Source organism: Humulus lupulus, chromosome 5 (assembly GCF_963169125.1).
Source record: "Humulus lupulus chromosome 5, drHumLupu1.1, whole genome shotgun sequence".
Lineage (NCBI taxonomy): Eukaryota > Viridiplantae > Streptophyta > Magnoliopsida > Rosales > Cannabaceae > Humulus > Humulus lupulus.
This window is the reverse complement of record NC_084797.1, coordinates 43269065-43278853: the sequence shown is the minus strand read 5'-3', so window position 1 is coordinate 43278853 and position 9789 is coordinate 43269065. Positions and strand designations below refer to the sequence as shown.

The 9789-nt window shown below is 37.2% G+C and overlaps 1 non-coding gene across 1 annotated transcript; it reads right to left on the bottom strand.

The window, feature by feature from the left end:
• Positions 1-9424: 9424 nt before the first annotated feature.
• Positions 9425-9531, bottom strand: LOC133781069 (small nucleolar RNA R71). The gene has a single exon (XR_009869865.1). It is a non-coding gene; the product is annotated as a small nucleolar RNA R71 (small nucleolar RNA).
• Between the last annotated feature and the right edge of the window lie 258 nt (positions 9532-9789).

Below are 9789 nucleotides of genomic sequence, written 5' to 3'. Positions count from 1 at the left end.
TTATGCTGGCTAAGAATGCTTGGCATCCTTTCTCCATCATTCTCTGAGCTTTGAGAGATGACACTAACGGGGTGCGCAATCCTGAAGCTTGTCCCATGAAGCATCGTCTCTGGCCTTCAGGAGTCTCGAACATTACCTTCTTGCGTCTGCAGTCGATTGTTGCGCCATGCCGTGCTAGCCAATCCATGCCTAGGATTACGTCAAAGTCCTTAATCACCAGCTCTATCAGGTCTCCTTCTAGTTCTATGTCCTCAATCCTGATCGGTACGCCTCGTACAATTCGTGATGATAAAACTACTTTGCCCGAAGGCAACTCGGTTACAAACCTAGTTCTAAATCTTTCACTAGGTTTGTCTAGTTTTTCTATCATTCCTAATGAAATATACAAATGAGTGGCACCCGAATCAAATAATACATGACATAAGTTATTGAGGATAGAAACCTGACCTGTGACCACCTTGTTGCTAGCATCCGCCTCTCCTTGGGTTAAAGCAAAAACCCTAGCAGGAACCATCTTTTCCTCCTTCTTTCCTTCTGGCTTTTGCTGAGGGCAATCTCTTTTACGATGCCCTTCTTGACCACAGTTGAAACACTCCTTAGTGTTGGCGCGGCATTCTCCAGGATGCTTCTTCTGACATTTGGCACATGGCGGGAATTCCACGTAGCTCGACCTATTTCCCCCATTATTTGGTCGTGCCCTTTTATTACTGTCGGCTTGCTTGTTGTCAGGATGCCTTTTCTTCTGTCCGTTACCGTTGTTGTTGGACTGACTGTTGCTGGACTGATTGTTGTTCCGATTGGCCTGAGGTTGGCTCTGCTGTCTAGGTTCCGGCTTGCTGGCTTCTTCTTTGCTTACATTGGCATGCAGCCTTTCTACTTCGATTGCCGTCTCAAGAACGTCGGCATATGTAGTGTTTCCCGGATTTGCTAGCTTCACCCCCATCTTGATCTTCGGGCGAAGTCCTCTAACAAACTTGTTCACCCTCAGATAGTCGGTTGGAACCAACTCTGCTGCGAACTTGGCTAAGCGGTCGAACTGATGAGCATATTCCGCCACTGTTAAAGTACCCTGCTTCAGATTGGTGAACTCCTCAACCCTCGTAGCGAGTACAGCCGAGTTGTAGTACTTTTTGTGGAACAGCTCCACAAATCGGGTCCACGTCATGGTGGCAGCATCATGGGATTGCTGGACCAAGTCCCACCATATCCTGGCATCTTTCTTGAGCAAAGATGAGACGCAGGATATGCGGTCTGCATTACTTAGGTTCATGTAGGCCAGAATTGGCTCCACATTTCTTAACCACTCTTCTGCCTCAAAGGGGTCTGTAGTCCCTTCGAAGTTTGGAGCGTGCTGCTTACGGAACCTTTCATACACTAGCTCCATGTGCTGTACTAGATATGGAGCGTAGTTCATCATAGGCCATCCCCCATATGGACCAACTTGTTGGGATGCTGGGGCCATTGGCTGAGGCTGCGGCTGCGGCTGTGGCGGAGGCTGAGGCTGAGATTGAGCCTGTTGGCGTTGTTGCTGCAGAAGTTCCTCGACTTGCTGTCGCAGTCTGGCAATCTCCGCAATGTTGTCAGCTGGCTGTGCCGGTGCGTCGCGGCGAGCAGTAGCACGCACTCCCCTTCGGCGAACTGTTGGAACTGCATTGGTCGCTGGAACATCGTTAGCGGCGTTTCCGTTGGTGCGTGCAGATCTTCGGAGCGACATCGTTGCAGAGTTCTAACAGTTAAAAGAAACATGTTAGAACTTTTCCTAATAGCCTCTAAGGAAAAAACTTATTCTAAAACAAACATATCTCAGACCTATTTATTATGACTTCTTATGAAAAAAAATTATATAGGTCTTTATTTATTGTTAGAGTGGGTTTCTATACTTAGAAAAACAAGTCATCTTTATTTTCTAAGTGTGTTTCTAATCATCCTATATGACTTAATTCTCAGGCTCGAAACTTATCTTTGTTCCAAAGTTAACCATATTGAGGGAGGGATGGGATCAGTAAAATCGTTCCCACTACTATGGCCCCCTAACTCTCAATAAGGAAACCAGGTTCATTGATTTGTATCCACCCTCACCGAACTCAGTCATTATTCATTTTATTTAGTATTTATTATGATTGCAAAAATAAAATCAAACTCACAAATGATATTCAAATAGCATGTTATTCATTTGGAAAAACAATTTCACTTATTACAATCAAAAGTAAATAAAACAAATAAAAACTACTAATCTAAAAATCGGGATCTTCTACATCCGATCCGTCATCTAGCATATCATCATCTATTTGTTAATAATCATCATTGTCATGAGCATCGAAACGTCCTATAGGAAGGTTGGTGAGAATCCTATGTTTTTGCTCATTTGTGAACTGAAACTCAAATTTTGCGGTAAACCTAACTAAAAGGAAATAGTATCTCATTGCTAATGGTAATTCATCCTCCTCATGAATTTCTTCCCATATTTCTTCTAAAGCTGCTATTACAGGATGGAAATCTTTAAACAACCTAATTACTAATACATATTGTTCCGTTGATCTTAGCATTATTTGTTTACCCTCTTGAAGGCCACCTATCTCTTGGTGAAACAAAAGCAACCTTCGAGTGATCCTTTCTAGGGCTCCTATGGTGTTTCTTGGCTCCCTTATTCTTTTTAAAGCCTTAATGGCTCGGATATCTTGGTAGGTTAAAGCTCCGTTCATTCTTAACTGAAACATAAACACTAAAATTGTTAGCTATATACATAAGTAAGGTAACTTGTAACTTAAACACTTACTTGGCGGTCAGATTCGGAGCATTGAGCATGTGCATCGAGGAGAACTTCATGCGAAGGAACCGTTTCTCTGATACCAACTGTAATAACACATTTAACAACATAAAACATAGATAACATATGCATATAACATATTGATTCTAGCCTATTTTCCTTACCAAAGTTACCGGGATATGTGGACTGAGTTGGGACTTTTGGAACACTCCTAATAACCATAATGAACAAGGATGACATTAGCATGGTGAGTGTTGGTTGAAAGGCACTGAATTATTAGTCGTGGATGACAATAACACACTGAATGCTGGTCGTAAGGTATTGACTTATTAGTCAAGCAGGGCAATTGTCTTATTAGTCAAGCAGAGTAATAGCGTGCTAAGTGCTAGTCCATATGATCTAGCCTAACCAAAAGCACCTAATACGCTTGACCGATCTATTGGTCAAAGAAAACCTAGCGTCCAGTAGGCTAGATCAACTCAAAAGCTGGTTACACAGAGGATAGGGCATAGGGCCCTAGGGTGACTTTTTAGTCCAATATCCTAGGGTGTTGAGCCAGAAAGATTCCAAAATCAGTTATTTGTACTTGCCTGCATGCATGAATAGGGTTATTACTGCTAGGCATGCCTATTATGATTTGGTGACATGTTTTTAACTGCTTATGAGCATGTTTTAGTTTTCTTGCTGAGCCTCAGCTCATGGGTGCTATGTGATGCAGGTAAAGGTAAAAGAAAGCTGGAAGTTGGAGAGCTTAGGTGACGATGTGTACATATGCGGTTTCTCGACCACCATGACCGAGGGTTTAAAGAGGAACTAGGGTTAAACCCTATTTTGTCTCTCAGGTCGGCTGGTTGCAAATCTTTTATTGTAATTAACCTTTTTAATGTACTTTGGGATCCCATGTATACAGTAAATGTTTTAGTGAAACGTTTGTATCCTTGACCAAAATTTTTAACCTTAATCCCTTAATCACATATAGCTACTTGATAATGGCCAAATTACTTGTTTAGCAAGTTTAGCATTATTTATAATACACGGTGTAACGGTCCCTGGGTAGTAGGGAGTTACATAGCCTCTAGGATTTCTTTGTATAAGGGGTTGAGTGCTCTTGAGAGCCTCATTTTTCCTCTTCTGACCGTCGACTAGAGAGAGAGAGAGAGAGGGAGAAAGGAAGAAGTAGAAGAAAGGAAAAGGGAAGTAGGGTTTCGAATCCATAGGGTGAGTTCTTGATTCGTGGTGTTTTTTTTAGTTTATACTCCTCCTTCTTGAATCTAAAAGTACTTTGTTGTTATTTTCTTTTGTGGTGGTTCGAAATCCCTCAGGGGTGTGATCAAGGGTGGTGACCATTTTGAGTATTGATTTCTATCAAAGGAGGTAGTAAATCTCTAGCCTTGATATTGTTTTGTTGAGGATTTTGTTATTGATAGTTGTTTGATTTGGATTCCCTATTTGTTAATGGTTATGTGTAATCTTGTAGGGAGCCTAGGCGTGTATGGCTCTATGGTTTGGTGTGTGTGTGTTTGTGACTAGTCATGTATGGATGTGTAGACAAAGCATGTGAAGTTTTACTTTTGTTTCTTTTTATTTTCTATAAACTTGGTTGTGTTATTGGGAAAATAGGAACATGCTAGGGTTCATGTGGCTATTAAATGAGAATGTTGGTATTATTTTTTTATGACTTGTTGTTCATGTAGGTTTCAGCCTAGGGTGTTATAAAGGGATTACAAGTTGTGTTTGTTTTATGATGATTAATTGTAAAACCATTGGATTATAAGCACATTACAATTTATGGTATTTCTCTTGTTAAGGTGCCATGGGTTTCATCTATATGTCTTGTTGTAGACATAGGGTTTCTTTTATTTTGTTGTTCATTTGCTCACTTATAAACATGATTATTGAGGTATTTTATCATATAAGTGAAGCATGATTTAGTTGTGTATGTTGTTTGTTATTTTAGTGATGTATTTGACCTAGGTATTGTTTGTGTAAATTATTGTTCTAATCATAGTTACATTATTGGTGCATGCTAATTGAATCTAGGGATACATAAAAATTATAAAACCATGCTAGGTTAATTGCAAAACATGATTAAGAGCATAGTTAAGTAAATTTAAAAGACGCGCATTTTTAGAACTAATTTAAGTAAAAGATGGTTCTTCACGCCCTTATAATGCATTTTCTTCAATCAAATGCATGCAGTTCTTTTTATAAAGTTGTGAAAAAAAACTTTACAATTTTTATGCTTGCGAATTTGATTATTTAAAATTTATGTAATAAAACACGTGGTAGAATTTTTTTTGGTTAATAGTAAGAAAATTTATTTTAAATAAGATAAGTAAAACAAGTGCATCAAATAAATTAAACCTTAATCTATGTGTATGATAAGTATTATATATTCAAAATGTAAATATGTATTCTCACACTTATATTTACTACACCAAAATACCCCTCTTGTGTCAGTCAAACGCGTCAGTCAACACAGTTGACTGACACGGTTGACCGAGATTTAGCATTTGTAGCAGTTGGACAGTGTCACAAATGAAAGAATTCACATCATTAGTCACATTGATGTTGTTATTGAGGATCGTTTGTGACAGTGCCTCGGGGACACTGTTAAGAGCATTTGCATCAGTGGGGCACTGTCACAAACCTCATCATTTGTGTCAGTCCCCCACTGACACAAATGCATTTATATTAAAAAAAATTAGGCTGAAACCCACTGTTAAGAGCATTTGTGTCAGTGGGGAACTGTCACACACCTCGTCATTTGCATCAGTGTTTCACTGAGAAAAATGCATTTACATTAAAAAAAATCTGGGCCGAAGTCCATTTCATTTCTAAGCTAATTTTTTTTATTTCTAACCTAATCTCAGTTACCTCTCTCACTTCTCTCTATCTTAGCCTCTATTTTTTCTCTCATTTTCTCATCTTTCTTCTCTCTTTCTCTCATTGCCTCTCTCTCACTCATAGTGAACAACAAATGACGGCGACAATAGGGCTCGGGGTCTTGGCCACGGCAAGGCTCGGCGACGAAGGGGATCAGGGTTCTTGGTGATGGCGACGCTTGGGACTTATGGCGGGGGTACATGTCTCTTAATCTCTATCTCTATTTGTGTATTATGAGATCAAGGGGTTATGAGGGTTAGGGTATAATCATATTAACATTTGGTTTCTAAGTTATTTATTTTATTTTGTTTCTAATCATGTTAACATTTTTTCTTTTCTTTTTTTTTTTCTTGCATTTGCTTTGGTTTTGTTTTGCAAGAGGTTCTTGGTGTTGGTGGTGGTTCTTCAAATTTACTTTTTAAATTTGGGTTTTGAGATTTGATATATTCTTTTATAAATTAAGGTAGTTTGCGTCAGTTGGGAACTGCCACAAATAGAGCAATTGTGTCAGTGCAGAATTGTCACATATACTAGCATTTGTATCAGTTACAAACTGTCACAAATACTCTGTTTGTGACAGTGCCCAACTGACACAAATGCTAGAGAGGTTTGTGTCATGGGATTCATTGTCACTATTAAAACTGACGCAAAAAATTATTTGTGGCAGTGGAAAACTGATAAAAATAGCCTTTTTTGTAGTAGTGACTTATGTGCAGTTTTTCTTTTTTAATTTAAAGTGTGAAGAGAATATGGGTTAAATTCATTTTTGTGATTTTTAAATAAATAATTAACTTATGAAACTTTGGGTTATTATAAGAAAAATTTCTTTTAAATTAAGATATGTTAGTCATACACTCCAATAAATTGAATCTAGGGTTTTATATATGAAAATATAATATTTCCAAACTCTATTTATGTATTTTTCACATTTCTAATCATGCGGTGTTTTTCATGATTAGTAAAAAAAGATTTCTATAAGAAAACAAGAAGTTTAGTTAGTCATTCTAAGTAACTACAATTTTATCACAACCTTTTAAATGCTATTTAGATAATAAATAGAATTATTATTTCATGAGAAATTAGAAAAAGACTAAATGAATTATCTTATAAAGTAAATATGTTGTCTTAAAGCTTTGAATAACAAATGTGTGATTAAAGAAGTAATTAAGTAGTAAAGAATTTTACTTGCTGATTATTTAGAAAAGGCAAGAAATAGAAAGGTAGAAATTATCGTTTTAAAATGTTAAATTTTAAGAACACTCCCACGTATGCATGTTACATATAAATATATTTTTACGTGCAAATATATGCCTAATGTTAAAATGCATGTTACTTTGTAACCATGAAGGATTAATAGGTAGAATTAGCATTATTCTTTTATAATTTTATGTGAAATTATTGTATGATTTCAATTTTAGTGCAACTTGTGCCATGTGTGCATGGCCCATGCACACGTGGGGTAAGTATGTTGGGCATGAGTAATCTTCCATGATACTAAGAGACGAACGTTTGGTTATGATTATAGGCTCGTTGTGATATTTTCGCATTTTACTTTGCTCAAACCTGAGGTAAGGAAGTTAAATAGAATTTTCCATGTTTATGCTATCAAATGGCCAGACTTGTATGTTACAAGAAATAATGTGCTATCGAAATAAAAGTGCTATGTTTTGATGATAAGCTAGGTGTTATGGATAAGTAAAATTCTGTCTTGATATGTTATGACAAGTGTGATGAAACATGTATTTTCTATGTGTTGACGTGTGTTGAGTCTAGTTTTATGCTGTGATTAGGTTGTGTTTTAGATAGTTTTTATTTAATTTTTTCTATTATTTAGTGCAGTTTTACGCTTGTCTTTGTCGTTTTCTAGGTTTTAGTCAATAAATAAAGGAGAAGAGAAAATGAAGAAAATTAGCAGAAAAATGATGAAATAATCAGCGTTTCGATGTTGTTTTGGGAAAAGAAGAGTCCTCAAGATATTTTATAGCCTCGGTAAACTCTCGGGACAAAAAGTGTGTCATTTGAAGAAATTATTAAGAGTCGCGGCACGGCTTGGTAGCGTCGCGGCTAGGTCCTTCACAAAATGCATTTTTAAATTTCTGCAAGGGGTCGTGGAGCTGGGAGGATGGCCGCAGTAGGTGGACAGTTGCGCCACGGCTCACCTCAATGAAAAAAATCAGTTTTTGGAACATGGGCCGCGGCGCTTGAATAGCTGGGTCGCGGCCCAAGTTCTTCAGAAAGAAAAAAATTAGGTTATAAACCTAATTTCGAAAAGAAAGAAGGGGAGTGTTTTTTTTTTTTGGTGGCTGAAACCTTGGAGAACACCATTAGAGGCTTCCTCAATTGTTTTTCATTCATCTGCTCTTTATGTTTGTTTTTGAATTTTTTTGTGTTTAGAATGGCAATTATGAACTAATTTCTTTTTAGGGCTGTTAATTGAATCGCTTGAATCCATTTTATGAACTAATGCAATATCATTCCTTCTTCATCTTCTTTTTAATTCCTTGCGATCTGTGCTTGTTGATTGATTATTGATTGGCCATCTATAGTCATTACCTTTATGTTTTTGAACCAAAATTTGAAAAGTGCGATTTGAATTTGCTTTGGTTGTTTAGGAAGCAATTTTAATTTAGAACAAGAGTGTCTAGATTAATTGTGTAACTTCCTTTTGAGTTGTTTTGATTAATGCTGCCTTTGTGATTAAATTTACCATAGAAATATAGGAAAATTTCACTTAGGTTGAGTTTATAATTCTTAACATGATCATAAGCTATTTTTTTCATTATTGGTAACTTGCATTAGGGATTAATAGGGAGGATGGTTGATCTGATTAAATGCCCTAATTCCTCTCTCATTATTTAAATTCAAGGTTTTCTTTTACTTATTCTCTTTATTGTGTTCTTGTTTATTGTTTATGCAATTTATATTTTGTTTACCTTGTTACAAAAACCAAATTTTAATGGACAAAATAGAAACGAAAAAATTAATTGACTGGTAATTTGTAATTCAGTCCTTAAGGATGATACGTGGTTTTACCAAGATTTATTACTAATTTACGATACGTACACTTGCATAGCAATAAATATCACAATAAGTTTTTGGCGCCGTTGCTGGGGACAGAGAACTATCAATATTAGTCTAATTAATTTTATTTCTAACTTGGTCGTTCTTTGTCTTGTTACTAACCTGTTTTAGCTGCTTTTCTTTGTCTATTTCAGGTAGTTTTGTTATATGCGTAGCAGGAGAGGAGCAGATATTCTTGTTCCTGTTAATCATGAGATTGAAAAGACTTGCCAACGAAATAGAAGAAATAAGAGGTTGGCTTGTCAAACTCTGGAGATGGCATAGAATGACAGGAATAATGGGATTCCTGAGGTTGTTCAAGGTCAGGCTCAAAATCCTGCTGCAAGGAGTATGAGAGACTATGTACTGCCCACTGTTACGGGAGTACAAAACTGTATAAGACCGCCAGCTGTGGAGGCCAATAATTTTGAGATTAAGCCTACAATCTTGCAAATGGTGTTGTCCACTGTCAAATTTGGTGGTTTTCCTTCTGAAGACCCCCATATGCATTTGGAAAATTTCTTGGAGTTTTGTGATACCTTCAAGTACAATGGGGTAAGTGATGATTCCATAAGGTTAAGACACTTCTTATTTTCTCTACGGGATAAAGCTTAGAGTTGGCTGAATTCACTGCAGGCAAACTCTATTAATACGTGGGAAGACCTTGCTCATAAATTCTCGGCCAAGTTTTTCCCTCCCTCGAAGGCTGCTAAATTTTGGGGAGAAATTAATAACTTCTATCAGATGGATGGGGAGTCATTATATGATGCTTGGGAACGTTTCAAGGAGCTATTGAGAAAATGTCCCCATCATGGTATAGAATAGTGGATGTTGGTCCACAATTTTTACAATGGGTTGTATGGTACAACAAGAACAATTATTGATGTTGCTGCTGGTGGGGCATTCATGAGTAAGAGTGCCAATGAAGCTTATGAATTGTTAGTGGACATGGCCACAAACAATCATCAGTGGTCTGATGAGAGGTCATCTGGGGTTAGAAAGGTAGCTGGGGCACATGAACTTGATGCAAGTACTGCTCTATAGCACAAGTAGCCTCATTGACAAAACAATTGTAG